This window comes from Pantherophis guttatus, chromosome 8, assembly GCF_059756535.1.
Source record: "Pantherophis guttatus breed Tessera chromosome 8, ASM5975653v1, whole genome shotgun sequence".
Classification (NCBI taxonomy): Eukaryota; Metazoa; Chordata; class Lepidosauria; order Squamata; family Colubridae; genus Pantherophis; species Pantherophis guttatus.
Window position 1 is genome coordinate 52241059 of NC_142070.1, and position 17091 is coordinate 52258149.

Sequence of the window (17091 nt, forward strand, 5' to 3'; positions counted from 1 at the left end):
AACCACTTTCAATTGTCCTTTACGGTGTTTCCAATTCCAGGTGATGCCTTTCGGGCTGCAGGGAGTATCAGCAGTACTAATCAATGAAGTACTACATGAGCAACTAATCAATGAAGTACTACATGAGCACCTGTATAAGTGGGTGTTAGTGTTCCTGAACAACATCCTCATTTATTCTGAGACAATGGAAGACCATGTGAAGTTAGTGCGAGAAGTGCTAAGAAAACTATTGAAAACTAAATTCTATGCTAAACTATCCAAGTGTGATTTCTACAAAACCAGTTTAGAATACCTGGGGTACCATGTGTCCAGTGAGAGGGTAGAGAAGGACCCCAGAAAGTGAAGGCCATTCTAGAGTAGGAAGCCCTTCAGACCAGAAAGCAGCTGCAGAGTTTCTTGGGCTTCCCCAACTTCTACCACCAATTCATCCCCTCGTTCACACAGATAGCTCTGCCTATCATTGAACAAAAATGGATGGAGGGGAGATGAAACCCAAGCCAGCCATTAATTGGATTATGGAATGCCAAGTGGCCTTTGAAAAGCTCAAATGGCTTTTTGCAGTTGAGCCAACCCTTAAAAACCCAAACCTGGAGGAAACATTTGTAATACAAGATGATGCCAGCAATGTGGCAGTTTTGTTTCTTCAGTACCAATATTGTGTATCCAATAAAATTTTACTTTTGGGAATTCAAATCTCCTGAGTGCTTCCTTATTTTGGGTTCACTAGTCAGACAGTTGACATTATCTATTTGATAGGCAGCAAGACTACCTGTCAAATAGTTATCTATTATCTGGAAAGAGTGCAGAGAAGAAGAACAAAAATGATTAGCGGGCTGGAGGATAAAACACATGAAGAATGGTTACAGAAATTGGGCATGATTAATGAAAGTCTAATGAAAAGAAGGACTAGGGGTAACATGATAGCACTGTTCCAATAGTTGAGGGTGTCAAACTATTTTCCAAAGCACCAAAGGCAGGGAAAGAAACAATGATTGGAAATTAACCTGTCAAGATTGAACTGCTTTGTCTCTTTCAAAACTTAATACCATTTTATAATGCCTTAGTAAGGCCACACTTGGAATGCTGCACTCAGTTTTGGTCACCACGATGTAAAAAAGATGTTGAGACTCTAGAAAGAGTGCACAGAAGAGCAACAAAGATGATTAGGGGTCTAAAACATATGAAGAACAGTTGCAGGAACTGGGTATGTCTAGTTTAATGAAAAGAAGGACTAGGGGAGACATGATAGCAGTGTTCCATTATCTCAGGGGCTGCCACAAAGAAGAGGGAGTCAAGCTATTCTCCAAAGCACCTGAATGTAGGACAAGAAGCAATGGGTGGGAACTAATCAAAGAGAGAAGCAACTTAGAACTACTCATCCAACTAAGCCATGTTTATCCTGAGCCTTATGTGGCATACAAATGATTAAAGTATTAAAATAAAGGTTTTCATTTTCTCATTAAGTAACAATGTATTGATCGCTCTAAATATCTATTTGTTATTCAATACTTTTTTAAAAAAATATTTTTTCACATCCTGCAAAACATTAGAGAATGGGTTTCCTTCCCCTACTCTTTGGAAAAGATCCCCTTCAAATCTAGTTTCAGTTCTAGCCTAGTTATATGACTCTGAGCATTTTTAGTATCAGCTGATTACCTGATTATCTGATAGCTCTAGAAGGCAGCTCATAAGATATTCAGTTTTAAATGTAGTAATAGTACTGTTATGTCTGCGCAGGTGTGAGCAGAGGCTTTCCTTCTGCCATGCAAGTGTGGGACATATTTTAAAGTTATTGGTTAAAGGCTGACAGTTTTCCTTTAAAAGGGGCTGTCAGTCAGAAATTGCATGTTGGTTTTACTGAGTCATTATCTGCAATAAACATTGCTGCTGGAAGTTTGGCTTCTCGTCTGTGTTCCTACACCACACATTCCAAGTAGATTAAAAACACATATATCTATTTTAAAAATTAAAGCTAAATTGGTTTTGCTGATGCTGTTACATGCTACTACTGGACCAACAGTGATTTTCTCAATTCAAAAAAGAATCTTGGAGTCTTGATTAAGGCAAAAATAGATTAAAAGATCACTAAAATGGATTTCAATATTTTTATACTAAATAAACGAGAGATATGAATGATATTTTAAAAAGTGAATAGCAAAGAGAAAAAGACAATTAATGTGGTTTGACCTGGAAATTATATACATACTAATTCAGTGGCTTCGATATTAAAAAAAATTATATGAAACAAAAGCAAAGCAGATTTCCCATTTCATATATTTAATAGTGACTATGGACATTTATATTAAAAAAGTTAATACATTCAATGTTGCTCATACTATCAAATATTATTCATTGGAATTAAGGTAGTAACATGAAATATTCAGAGTTGTCAATTCAGATCTAAATAGTATATAGATAAAATGCCTGCTAAGGCCAAATAGGATTTTCTGTTTTTACGTTTTATTTTAATGAACCATTGTCATGTTTGGTTTTGTTACCATATTTAAACCCCCAGTTTAGAACCATCAAATGTGACCAGATTTATCAATGAGGCAAAAAGGCAGAAGGAATTAGAATGATTCAAGACACACAATTGGTTTGGGAAGTTAATTATAAACATTATAATCTATATATGCAAATATCAGATGTGTTTGCCACTGGAGACTTGAATTGCATTCTGTTTTCTGTTTCTTCATGATTGGGGAATCCCAAAAGCTTGTTTTATCAGAAAATTGTTATTAAGACAAATTACTAAGTGAAAACTGGAATGCATTTTGAAAAATTAGTCTGCCATTGTTCTAACAATCACTTATTGTGACCAGTTGTACCTGGAAAAGAAGAAATGTAGCAAAAATCAGCATTCAATAAAAACACATGCCAGATATCTAACCATCATAGAAAGTACTCCTTCTGTCTTGTAAAGGATAGCTAGAAATGGCAGGAATATCTTTAGCACTACAAAGGAAAATACATGTTAAATTAGTAATAATTAACTCCATGTTTTTGCAGAGAAGGAAAGATAAAAGGGCAAAGAAGCAAGTGCAGGGCAGGGAGGTTAAATTCTTCTTGTAAGCCATGCAATTATAAAACAGCAGCTTAAATCTTAAAAGTAGTTGTTGGTTTTCTTCAGTGCAGTAATTTCCAATTTGCACACAGCAGAATATATCTCCAGGAACTTTTCCCATAAACTGAGTTTATGCATTGACTTCATTGTGTCCAGAATTTTGTATCTATATAGAAAAGATAGACAACCTCTAAAATAGCACATGGGGTCAATCACTTTTTCTCTTAGTCACACACAGGCCTGGTTCTCTCCCTCCTGTGCAGTATGTACCCATAAAGCCCTGCTGATTGCACATTTTCACCTCAGTCCTTGAGTTTGTTTGCTTATCTGTCTAACCATTAGGCTGCAGAGCTACTTGCTCTTCTGCCTATGCTCCCCTTTCAGCAGCTGCTACCATTTGCTGAAGTATTTATTTATTCACGGTTGCCTACCATGTAACTTATAAGGAAATGTAGCAGAGGTTTTTGAATAAGGAAGTATATGGACTTGCTAAAGTCTTCCTCCCTTCCCTTCCCCCCCCCCAAGTTTTCAACAAGACTTGATCTTTCTTTATAACATTGCTTGAGAATTCTCTGGAGGAAAATAATAAACAAATGCATGATACAATACTGTTTGCAAAAATCACTATTTGCATATCTTTTAAAGAATCTATAGCTTGTAAGAATGACTAAATCATAAAACCACATATTCTCAAATTTAACTGGAAATATTTATCGAAGTAAATCTATTACTGTTACAATATTCAACAACCATGCTGAAAAATATTTAAGTATTTCAAGCAGCTGGAAAGGTATAAGGATTAAGCATCTGAGTTAATTGAATACGTACATTCTACTCTTAAATGTTAAATACTCTAATGAATTATGCAAGCCTACATTTCAAATGCTGATAACTGATGATACCGGATATATTTGTAACAAATACAGTATATTGGTTTTGTACATAAAATGAGAGAATTTGGGCAATTTCAATCATGAAAATATGTGCTGCAGTTGTAATATTAACAGTATATGATAGCACTTCAATAATCCCAGTAATAAATAGTTCTATGTGAAACCTTTGAATAATTTGGATATAAATCAGTTGGAAATGTTTACACTGTATGCTGCATCAGTCACGTTAGGTAAACATAACAGTGTGGCTAGGAATAGATATCACCTGAAAACAAAAAAGGGATTAAAATATAAATATGGACTCTATGTCTGGACAAATAGTTCCTGAATTAGAAAAGCAAATTTCAAAAATAGCTAAGGTTGCTGATTATGACACAGTGTCATTTAGATCACTTGAGTTCATATGATAGCTATGATATAAGTACCATTATAAAGCACTATGTTATTTGTTAGAATGTTAAGAACAAATTAATACAGTTAGTTTGTAATACAGTTTACTAATACTGCTTGGAAAAATTAAAGAATATTATATAGATGCACTCATCGGCCGAATATTACCTGTTCCTGTATGGAGGTAAAATGGCAGCAGCAGCGGCAAGAAAACCGCTGCAGAAAACAGCACCAGGAACTCTTCGGCTCCTGCTCGAGAAAACATATTAAACATATTAAAAAATCCCTTCCCTGTCGAGATGAGGAGTGCTAGAGGAGTAATACCTCCCTAAAAAAAAAAAAACAACCCACCTTGGTCCAGCTGGCCTGGCTGGTAGCACCTTGTAAGGGCCCCTTTCCAGGGTTACAGGAGAAGGGGGTCAACAGTTTTTGATGGCAGAAGAGGGCTTTATGCCCCAATGGCAGATAAAACGGGAGAACCATCTTCTAGGAGAAGGGAAACTCTGATTACAAACCTCCACTGCCTTGTGGCTATATCTACTACTGGAAAAGGCTTCAGGAGTCATTTCAAGAACAGGACTCCTGGAAACAGTTCATGATTGTGTACAATCACGTTCTGATAGCTTCTGTGACATAGCTGGAACTAATTGTATCAGCTCTGTTGTTCCATTGAACTGACTGGTGACACCCAGGGGGAGAGCCTTCTCTGCGGGGGCACCAGCCCTTTGGAATGAGCTGCCCCTAAAGCTTCATCTTAGCCCCGACCTGCGTACTTTTCGCTGTGTCCTAAAGACCTTCCTGTTTCAGCAAGCCGGACTGGCCTAATATGAATTTTAAGTGGGTGTATGTGTGTTTTAATTTGAGGGCCAAATTTTATATATTTGTTTTAATTGGTTTTAAATTTTATAAATTCATGTGTTGGGTTTTTTTTGTTTTTGTTTTTATTTGATTTTTATTATAACATATAGTGATACATTCGGTACATTTTCGGTTCATTGGTGCAATTATATACATATATACATCTACATGCATTATTACTTGTCTTTTATTTGATATTGTTTCTTAAAGCTAGATTTAATTTCAAAACACTTAAAGATAATAGTGCTCAACTCTCTAAGACTAAATATAATACTATTCATATAGATTTTGTTAATTAATTAATATTTAATCTCTATTTCCTTCTTTATTTCTTTTCCCCATCCATTCGTACCACATGTCCCACACGCTATAAAATTCCGAATCTTCTCTGTCATTAATTTCTGAAGTCAATTTGTTCATTTCGGCGCACTCCAATATTTTTCCAATAACATGTTCTTGAGGTGGTATTTGTTTTTCTTTCCAATACTGGGCAAAGGAAATTCTAGCGGCTGTCAGAATATGTATAATTAAATACTTTTTCTTTTTTGCATATTCAGTTTTCAAAATTCCCAGGAGAAAGGCTTTTGGTTCGAAATCAAAATTTTCTTTTATTATTTCTCTAATCCACATCCATATCATCCTCCAGAATTTTTGTGCCTGATTACATGTCCACCAGCAATGATAGAAAGTACCCTGCTGATGGTCACATTTCCAACATTTAAGGCTCGAATTGGGGTAGATCTTCGCTATCCTAGCTGGGGCCATATGCCATCTATAAAACAGCTTGTATTGGTTTTCCTTGTAAGCCGTCGCCTTTGTCATTTTAAGATTATTATTCTATATTGAATCCCATTCATTCAGATTTATATTCTGTCCTATATTTTTGGCCCATGCTAACATCGGTTCTTTAACTACTTCCTCTGCCATATCGTACTCCAATAAGTAATTATATAATTTAGCTAGAATTTTGTCGTCCGTACCCATCCATATCTTGTCAAATCCATTTATGCTCGTTTCAATGCCAAATTCCTCCTTATCTTTTTTATATCTAGATTTAATTTGGTTATATGGCCACCAGTCTATAGAAATACCTTGTTCCATCAATTCTTCCCTTGTTTTAAGATTCCCTCCCCCGTCTAATAATTCATTGTATCTGACCGTTTTACCCATTTCTAATATATTTGGATATATTATAGCCTCCATGGTGGAAAGCCATCTCGGAATTTTCCTATAGTGCTTCTGTCTCATCTCTCCCCATATTTGTATCAAGATCTCCCTTATTTTATGTCTATGGATTAAGTTTTTATCTTCTTCCCAGTATCCCAGAGATATGCATGCCAACCCTTCTGGAGATCATACCCTTCTAAAGTTAACAGTCTTTTATTTCTCAGGGTTGCCCAATCTTTCAGCCATACTAGGTTTGCAGCTTTTTGATATAACTCCCATTTAGGTAATCCGAAACCCCCTCTTTCCTTCTTGTCCTGTAAATTCCTAATTGCTATTCTTGGTTTCTTTCCCTCCCAAATAAATTTCCTGATGATGCTATTGAGCTCCAAAAATTTTTTTTATCTAATTTAACAGGGACCGTTCGGAATAGATACAATAACTTGGGTAATATGCTCATTTTTATTGCCGCGATTCTACCTAATAATGATATCTGTAGTCTTCCCCACTTTTCCAGATCCTGTTTAATATTTCTAATCAATGGTAAATAATTATCCTCTCTGAGAGCTGAGCACCTTGATGAAATCCAGACCCCCAGGTATTTTACCTTCTTGGCGGTTTGGATCTCCATTGATTCTTCCAGTACTTTTTTCCTTACCTCCGTCATATTTTTTGTTAATAATTTAGTTTTGGATTTATTTAATTTAAGGCCTGCTACCTCCCCGTAATTGCCCAATTCTTCCAAAATTTTAGTGCCTGATTCTAATGGTTCTTCCATGATTAATACCACATCATCTGCAAATGCCTGTCTTATATATCTCTTTTCTGATTGTCAAACCCTTTATTTCATTATTGTTCCTAATCTTTCTCAAGAGTACTTCTAGTGCTAAAATAAATAAAAGTGGGGATAGAGGGCACCCTTGTCGGACCCCTTTTCTAATTTGGAAAGCCTTAGTTAATTCTCCATTCAGTAATATGTTAGCCTTTTGTTTTTGATAAATTGTGGATATCGTATTGACAAAATTTGATCCGAATTCCATTTGGATAATTTGTTGTTTCATAAATTGCCAATTAAGATTGTCGAATGCCTTTTGGGCGTCGACAAAGACCAATGCCATTTCTTTGTTCAGGTGTTCCTCATAGTATTCCAATATGTCTATTATCATCCTTGTATTATTCCTGATTTGCCTCCCAGGGAGGAATCCATTTTGATCACTGTGTATTAATTTATTCAAAATTATTTTTAGCCTTCCTGCTAAGATACCCATATAGATTTTGTAGTCCGTATTCAGGAGGGAGATCGGTCTATAATTTTTAATTAATTTTGGGTCTTCTCCTTCTTTTTGGAGGAGAGTAATATACGCCTCTCTCCATGATTCTGGAATTTTGGATTCTGTTAGGGCCTCATTATAAATTCATGTGTTTTAATGTGGCTGTACACCACCCTGAGTCCCCTGGGAGAAGGGTGGCATAGAAATCCAATAAACTCTAAACTCTAAACACTCCAGCAACGTGGAGAGGGGGGGAATCTGCTGCTTGGGTAACAGTCTATATTAATATACCCAGGCTTTGTGCACTGAAGAGGACACTCCAGCTTTGCATACAGCATTGAAACAACACGGGAAGTGGCAGTTACCGGTTATAAGTCTTTGCTCAATTGGCATAGAGCGTGATACCAGGGGCCACTTTCGACGGTGGGAGAGGTCATCGAACCTCATTGGGCAGCTACCACTCATCTTAAGCTGGGCAGCCCCCAGCCAGTAAGGTGCTGCCCCGCCACAGTCTGCGAGCCACACATGGTGCATGGGGTTTAGGGTCAAAGCCAACAAGCAGATTGATAACTTTGCACCATGCAACAAACATAAGAAAACTTTAGCCCTAAAGTTGGGCACTTGGAATGTTCGGACAATGACCCCTAGTCTTTCAGACGATTTACAAGAAATAGATGACGTACATAAGACAGCTGTCATAGACATGGAGCTGAGCAGACTGCAGATGGATATTGTTGCCCTTCAAGTGACAAGGCTGTCAGACTCAGGATCTATTAAGGACAGAAACTTCTCATTCTTCTGGCAAAGAAAACCATCAAACAAGTCTAGGGAATATGGGGTTGGCTCTGCAGTCAGAAACACCCTGCTAGGATTTATTATTCCACCTGCTGCAGGGAGTGAAAGAATTTTGTCCATGCAGCTCCACTCATCAGCAGGGCTGGCTACTCTTATCAATGCATATGCACCAACACGATCCATCTTCAGCAGAATCCAAAGATAAATTTTACAAGAATCTGGCTGTTACTATCAAGAAAATCCCTGAGAAAGAACCACTGTTTAATGACAGAGTTGGAGCTGATTATAGTTCTTGGCCCACCTGTCTAGGTCAGTTCAGCATTTCAAAGATGAACGAAAATGGCCAAAGCCTGCTGGGGTTTTGCTGTTATTACGGTTTTTGCGTTAGCAATACATACTTTAAAACAAAGCCTCAACACAGAGTTTCTTGGAGACATCCAAGATCGAAGCATTGGCTCCAGCTCAACTTGAGTCTTACTAGGCATGCCAACCTCCCCAATATTACAATCACACACAGCTATCAGGGTGCTGATTGCAATACAGACCACTCCTTGGTGTGCAGCAGAATAAAACTGCAAGTAATGGGACTTCCGGTTTGGCGTCGCAGTGAGACAGTCGGGGAAATAGCGGGCTCTGATGAGCTCCGCGAAAACCCCGGCTGCCAAACTGCTGCCGATGGGTCTTTGGACTGGAACCATCCTGCAGGGACAGGGAAGAAAGAGGGGCACCTCGGACGACCAAGAGGAACAGGCAAGTTCCTCGGAGGTCAGACGGAACCCTCTGTGAGTCGGCAGCAGGGGGTGGCAGCCATGGTGGGTGCCACGAAGCTGGGACAACTGGGCTAAGAGATGTGCAGGAGGAAAGTGGATAGAAACAGAGCTCTTTGAAGCTGGGTGAGTGACAACCAACCTAGGCTTGTAACATCACTTAGAGCAATATTTTTAACCATAAGATCCCTAGCCATAAAACAGCAGCTGTACAACAAAGGGGCAATGGAAAGTTTAAAATGTAACTTTAAAGAGACAAAGATCCAATAAACAAGTAATTTTTGAACAGAACCAATTGAAAAAACTAAATTTTGAGACATGATGAAAAGATTGGACAGAGTTTTAAAATTTGAGCTGGACTTTTAAAAAGAAGATTTCATATTTTTAAAATTAAAAGAAGAAGAAGAGTAATCAAGTTGGGCTGTTATACAGTATAATTGAAACAAAACGGATACTTGCATGACTAATGGAAATTGTGGATTGTAGAGAGACATCTTCTGGTTCAAAAAGGAACATTATAACTTGTTTTTTGGTATGGAAAATTGTGAACTCTACAGATAATAGCCATGGGATTTTGTGGAGGATGTTTTTCTTCTTGTCTGCAGGCAACTTGACTTTGGTGAAAAGAAAGGGAAACTATAATGGAACTCTTACAATTGGAATAATAACAACTTTAAAAACTGGCACAGGAATAAGAGAAGGATCTGGTGCAGGAACAAGAGAAGGAAAAACTTGATACATTTTATCCAGAATAAAAGTAAGAAAAAGAATTAAAATGATACATGGAAGACAAAATCTGAAGATGAAATGGAATATATGCTAGTAGGTGAGAACATGAAGAAATAAGGTATACACGGCTGGAAAAAGGAAAAGAAGATTAAAACAATGTGATTAAAAATGGAAAAACAATGTATAGGCGGATAGTAATAATAAAAAGGAGGTTCTTATAGATAAATATGGATGAATAGGAATATGAGAAGAATATGTTATAGATATATAATTGAAATACTGATGGAAATTAGAATGTAAGAGAAATAAATTATGTTAAAAGAGATTCATAAATGCATACAAAGATGTATTTGAAGAAAAAACTATGTCTCAATGTTAAATTGTCATAAAAAAAGATAATGATAATATGATTAACTGGGAATAAATAATGTATAGATGGATGGTAACAACAAAAGGAAGATTATGCTGGGATTAACAGTAAAATTAAGATGATTATGCTGGGATTAACAGCAAAAATAAAAATGATTATGCTGGGTATGAGAGCAAAAATAAGGAGGATTATGCTGGGATTAACAGTAAAAATGAAATGATTATGCTGGGTTTAACAGCAAAAACAAAGATGATTATGCTGGGATTAACAGTAAAAATAAAATGATTATGATGGGATTAACAGTAAAATGAAGATGATAAAATGAATATGAAGATGATGTGTTGGGATAAACAGTTAAAATAAAGATGATTGTGCTAGGATTAGCACTAAAAATAAGATAATTATGTTGGGGTTAATAATTAAAATTAGGATGATAATGTTGGGATAAGCAGCAATGAAGATGGTTATATTGGGAGCAACAGTGAAAATATTGTTTAAATGCTTATAACAATTGTAATGATTTATACTTTTAAAATACATTCATCTAAATAAAAAGAAAAAGAAAAATGAAATGATATTTGGTTAGGATTTAAAGATTTAAGTAACGGGTTTTTGGGATAATGGCATTGTTAGATAGACAGAATTTAGGGAAATAATTGAGCAAAATATTAAGTTGTGTTAATTAAAAATTAAAATTTGTTAGTGATTTGTACCAATTTATGACCAGATCAATGCTTCATTTTGAAAAGATGTATTTTATGTTTATGTTTTTAAAAAATTCAAAAAAACCCCCTGCAAGTAAAGAGATTGCATCACTCGAAGAAGGAAGACCACAAATTGACATCAACAAGACCTGCAATCAGGGCAAGTGGAGGAATTTGCACAAGCACTTAAGGAAGGCCCAGCTGAAGCAAATGCAACTGAACAATGGAAATATTTCAAGAATGCTGTTTATAATACTGCTTTCTCAATATATGGTAAGGAGATCAGAAAGACAGCAGATTGATTTGAAGCCCATTCAGAAAAGCTGATGCCAGCCATCAAGGAAAAAAGGAAAGATCTAACTGCATATAAAGCCTGTTCCAGTGAGCGCAACCTGCAGGTTCTGCAAGCTGCTCGTAGCAAAATCCACATCGCTAGGAGATGTGCTAACGATTATAGGCTGCAGCTTTGCTCGCGGGTTCAGATAGCAGCTGACACAGGCAATATCAAGGGGATGTATGATGGCATCAAGCACGCCTTAGGTCCAACAGAGAAGAAATCTGCCCTTCTGAAGTCCGCTACAGGTGAGGTTATCCAGGACCGAACACAGCAGATGGCACGCTGGGTGCAACATTACTCTGAGTTATACTCCAGAGAAAACATGGTAACTGAAGAAGCATTAAATAACATTGAGTGCCTGCCTGTCCTGGAGAAGCTTGATAGTAAACCAACTTTAGAAGAACTAAACGTGGCCCTGGATTTCCTTGCCACTGGTAAGGCATAATTAGAATGTATTAATAGCCAGATATCTTTCTACTTATGGAAAAATGTAAACTTCATATCACTGAAGGTGAGAATATAGCCCAGAAGCTGCACACCACCTGATACTTCCAGTGACATGCTGCACACGTTGTCATAGTTCACAGGGACAGTTGATCACCTTTATGACACATAGACAGCAACCACTATCAGGATAGACTTATTTATAACTTCATATGTATTCACAGCAGGAATAGGAACCTCAATGCGACCTTTCATTTTTAGCAATTAATCATGATAGCTTGTAAATAACACCAGATAATATGCCATTCTTTAACCATCTGCTTTCTTGATATGTTTACCTTGTTGTTTTAATGTTGTAGACACACAGACTTAATCAGCTATAATCTTGCTGATGTTTCAGACCTATAAATTAAACTGCTCAGGATTTTTTTTCCTTCAATGCAAACTCTGATCAATGCTTACTGTCAGGGTTCCAAGGTACATCCTCAACAAAATAAAGCGCTGAGACCTGAGGTTCCTCGAAGTTCCAATTTATTAGCGATGTCATCTTGGCACATCTGGGAAACCCGAATCTGAAAGCTTTCAGGTTTTCCCCACCCAGCTAAGAGTTCACAGCCCTGCCCGACACCCACAAGGTCATCACATTGTCCAATCAACTCTTCACACTCCACCAGATACAATCTTCAGGCAGTCTCTATCAGACGCAGGCAAAAGTCCTTGAATACGGAATGTTGTTATGATTTATGAAGGCTTTTGACTTTGTTAGTAGAGATGGCTTTTATAAAATTCTCTCCAAGATTGGATGTCCACCTCAGCTTCTTAACATCATTAGGTCCTTTCATGAGGAAATGAAAGGCACTGTAGTTTTTGATGGTAGTGAAAGGCACTGTAGTTTTGAATGTCAGATTCCTTTGACATTTGAAGTTGAGTGAAGCAGGGCTGTGTCCTTGTGCCAACTTTATTTGGGATCTTTTTTGCTGTCATGCTGAAACATGCTTTTGGAACTGCAACAGATGGTATCTATCTCCAGACTAGATCAGAAGAAAAACTCTTTAATCAATGTAGATTGAGAGCAAAGTCTAAAGTCCAGCTGAAATGCTTACGAGATTTCCTCTTCGCTGACAATGCTGCCATTACTGCTCATGCTGCCAAAGACCTTCAACAACTTATGGACTGTTTTAGCAAGGCCTGCCAAGACTTTGGGCTAACAATCAACCTGAAAAAGACACAAGACATGGGTCAGGACGTGGATTTATCTCCCTGTATTACAATCTCTGCACAAGAACTGGAGGTCGTCTATGACTTTGTGTACCTCGGTTCAACTATATCCGATACTCTCTCTTTAGATACTGAGCTGAATAAATGTATTGGTAAAGCAGCCACCACGTTCTCCAGTCTTACAAAGAGAGTATGGCTCAAAAAAACCCTGAAAGCTTCCAGGTTTTCCCCACCCAGTTAAGAGTTCACAGCCCTCCCTCACACCCACAAGTGCATCACATTGTCCAATCAACTGTTCACACTCCACCGGATATAATCTTCAGGCAGTCTCCATCAAACACAGGCAAAAGTCCTTGAATACGGAATGTTGTTATGACTAGCTTTCTACTGCTCCAACAACAGCCCCCTCCCAACTTTCCCAGCTAAAATATGTGGCAGTTTAGAAGCAAAAAGAAAATTGTCTTCCAAAACTGACAGGCTTCCCCCTCCTCAGAAAAGGACAGTGGTGGGTTCCACCGAGCCGGTAGTGATGATGATATGACATCACCGAACTGGTTCTGGCCCCCCCGCCCCCCACCCCTGCGTCATTCTTACGTTTTATTTGGCCCCACCCCCAATTGCTGTCTCCTGAGTCCCAGCTGATCGGCTAGAGGGGAAAAAACTGTTTAAACTCTTGTCGTGGGGCTTCAAAGGGCCACCCTACAGCTGATCAGTGTTAAAAGAAAACAAATGAGGAGACCAGAGGTTCCCAAAGTGGGTGGTACCGCCCCCTAGGGGGCAGTGGGATGCCTTAGGGAGGCGGTAAGAGGCAAGAGGGGTGGCAGGGGGGCGCTAAGTGGCAAGGAGGGTGGCCCCCATCCTTTGGCCTGTGCAGTTACCTCCTTGCAAGCAAACAGCAAGAAAAAACAACTCCTTTCAGCTTCAGCATAGGCTAATTAGCCCATTAATTAGATTGGCCTCCCGACTCTCAGCTGATTTGCTGATTTTTCTCCTTGTGCAAATCAAGCTGAAAAAGAAACTGAAAGTAAAGTAGGCTGTTGGCTTTGCTGTTTGCTGCAGCATTGGAAAATTAGGCAGAGGCAGATTTCTTTTCTTTTTCCTCACCAAAAAAGGTAGGTGCAAACAATGGGAAATTTAGGGCAAAAGAGAGTTCAAGATTTTAAAACACAAAAGAAAAAAAAGCTCTATTTAACTAGGGAATTGTAATAATTGAGATACTATTAATTGTATATTGTGTTGAAAGCAGAAATGGTTAAGTTGTGGTTTGGAGGAATATATGGGGAAAATTATTTGGTTTATTATTATTGGTAAATATAATTAATTGATTTGTAAGAAATTGGATTGCATGGAAATAATTCTTTTCATTTACATATGTGGGGGGGGGATGCTTTTCAAGGAGCCACAGGCTGAGAGCAGAGTCATTCTGACAGTGTCTTTTAAAATTGCTTGGAAGATTCATTTTTTCTCTAACAATAATGGTTTGTATACTTTGGAATAAAACATATACTTGGAAAAAGTACTTGCCAAACTTGGACAGAAGGAAAAGAAAGGCAGGACTGGACTCATTATCAGTAGTTAGTTAGTTCATTGTTATCTGACTCCCACTGATTCTAAACTCATTTTAAGACTGGGATTGGTGACTACTGAAATTTAAGTATTCAACATTGGTCTCAGAAATCTTTGATTTGAACTATCAAATCTCTGATTTGAACTATCAAATCTTTGATTTGAACTTTGATTTGAACTATGGCAAGAAAAATCGTAAAATGGGGCAAAACTCACTTAACCATAATAATTTCTATGTCAAGTTTCCGAAAGAAACTTCAGTTCTCCCTCCCTCCTGCTCATGGCAACTTGAAAGCTTTGCAAGTTGACATTCTAGATATTTTAAGTGTAGAGAATTCAAGTGTTGAGAATGATCCATTATTTCGTCTCTTTTTATGCACTAGGTACCACTATTTGATTTCTTTTAATTTTATTCAAATAACAACAGAAAACCCAATACAGTTCAGTATGAATTGGCTTTCCAGTCCTTCCTTGATGCACTTTTTCACATTGGTTATCTAATTTAAATGCCAAAGAAATATCAATGATATATTTTTCAGACTTTTGGAGGATCACACTATCAATTGTTCACACTGCTCAAGCAAAACTAACAGGTGTGAATTAAGTTTTAGCTAAAAAATGGAGCTTTAATTTCAGAAGTCCATTCTTTAAACTTGGAGCCTTGGTAGTACAGGGGTTTAAGGCACCCTGTTATTAAGCTGGTTATTAAGACCAGCTGCCTGCAATTACTGCAGGGTTCGAATCTCGCCAAGGCTCAAGGTTGACTCAGCCTTCCATCCTTTCTAAGGTAGGTAAATTGAGGACCCAGTTGTGGGGGCAATAAGCTGACTTTGTATAAAATATACAAAAGGATGAAGGCTATTGCTGAGCACATTGTAAGCCGCCCTGAGTCTTCGGAGAAGGGCGGCATATAAATCAAATTTAAAAAAAAAATTAAAAGGCTCTGGATTAAATGGTATTCCAGACAAAAGATGGAGAAGAGTATCTTGCTTTTAGACATGATAATAGCTGTCTAGAAAGGTGAGTTATGAGCTATTTTAACATCATCAGAAATTTAATTTATTACCTGTTAAAAATGCAAAGACAAGGAGTACAAGGAGCAAATAAAAGACCTTCATGTTGGGGTTGGTTCTGGACCAAATCTTACTTGTGGGACAGAAACCAGCTCTCAGCCCTCCTGTGACTTCTTGAAAAGCATCCCCCCCCACGCGCTCCACCGCCTTAGGAGGCAGGGGAGGGCTGCAGATTGATCCCAAGAGGGTCTGAGGCTACTGGTCTACCAGTTAAAAACTTGGTAGACCAGTACCTCTGCTAAATCCTAAAGAATTGTCACATGACCATCAAGCCACGCCCACAAAATAAGCCATGCCCACAGAACCTGTAGTAAAAATATTTAGAACCCACCTCTGGAAAAGGAACACATCCTGGGACAAGACTGAAGTCAGGGGTTAACACAATTAGCACATTAATCACCTCTCCCCCCCCCAGGAGGACCCTTAGGGTTATCAGGGAATTTATCATAAAATTGCCTAACTAAGGTGTCTGCCTGAACTTCCCAACTCTTCACCCACGTGGCTTCAGACAAAGGGTACCCCTTCCAATGAACCAAATATTGCAAAAGTCCCCTCTGCAATCTAGAGTCCAAAATCTTCTTCACCTCATAATGAGTCTCACCCTACACCACAATTGGCTTTGGGGGAGCAGGAGGTTGGGGTCTCAATTTAGATCCCTCAGCAGGCTTTAACAGGCTGCAATGGAAAAGAGGATGAATTTTTCCCAGTATGTGGGGGAGATTTAACCGTACAGTCACTGGGTTAATCACTTTCACTATAGGGAAGGGACCTAAATATTTTGGTCCTAATTTCTTGCTCTTCAACCTCAAACATAAGTATTTGGTGGAAAGATACACGCAATCTCCCACCCAAAAGGGGAGTTGGAGAGATCGGTGTTTATCTTCTTGCTTTTTGTATGCTTTGGCCGCTTCATTCAGGGCTTTTTTGGTATTCTCCCAGCCTTTCTTTAATGACTCCATCCATTCATTCAGAGTCATGGAAGAAGACTTCTCTCAGCAGTTCTGGCATAGGGACAAATTCCATGCCCCTCGTAATCTGAAAAGGCATCAGCCCCGTACTACTAGGCACCCATTATTGTAAGCCACTTCTGCGAAAGGAAGCAAGTCAGCCCAATTATATTGCTGGTAATCTACATAACATCTGATGTACTGTTCCACCATGGCATTATCACGTTCCGCAGCTCCGTTTGTACTCGGATGGAAAGTTGAGCTAAACCCCTGAAATGACCCAATGGACGTCAGGAACTCCCTCCAGAACTTAGTGGTGAACTGAACTCCTCGATCGGAGATCACCCATCACAGAACTCTATGCAGCTGGTAGATCTGTTTGACAAACATCTTGGCTAATCTCTTAGCCAAGGGAAGTCCAGAACAAGGAATAAAATGGGCCTGTTTGGAGAACAGGTCTATCACAGTCCATATTACAGTATTTCTGCCACTTTCCGGGAG

The 17091-nt window shown here is 38.3% G+C and overlaps 2 long non-coding RNA genes across 2 annotated transcripts in view; both read right to left on the minus strand.

Annotated features, from left to right (window-relative positions):
- Window positions 1-2836: 2836 nt before the first annotated feature.
- LOC148112637 (uncharacterized) lies at window positions 2837-4954 on the minus strand. Its single transcript, XR_015729217.1, has 3 exons — window positions 4699-4954; window positions 4516-4596; window positions 2837-3230 (listed from the first exon to the last, which is right to left on the minus strand). It is a non-coding gene; the product is annotated as an uncharacterized LOC148112637 (long non-coding RNA).
- A 7346-nt stretch (window positions 4955-12300) lies between these two features.
- LOC132710404 (uncharacterized) overlaps window positions 12301-17091 on the minus strand; it is a 30291-nt gene continuing 25500 nt past the window's right edge. Inside the window, exon 2 of the long non-coding RNA XR_009621098.2 lies at window positions 12301-13002. This is a non-coding gene — a long non-coding RNA (uncharacterized LOC132710404). The remainder of the gene's footprint in view (window positions 13003-17091) is intronic.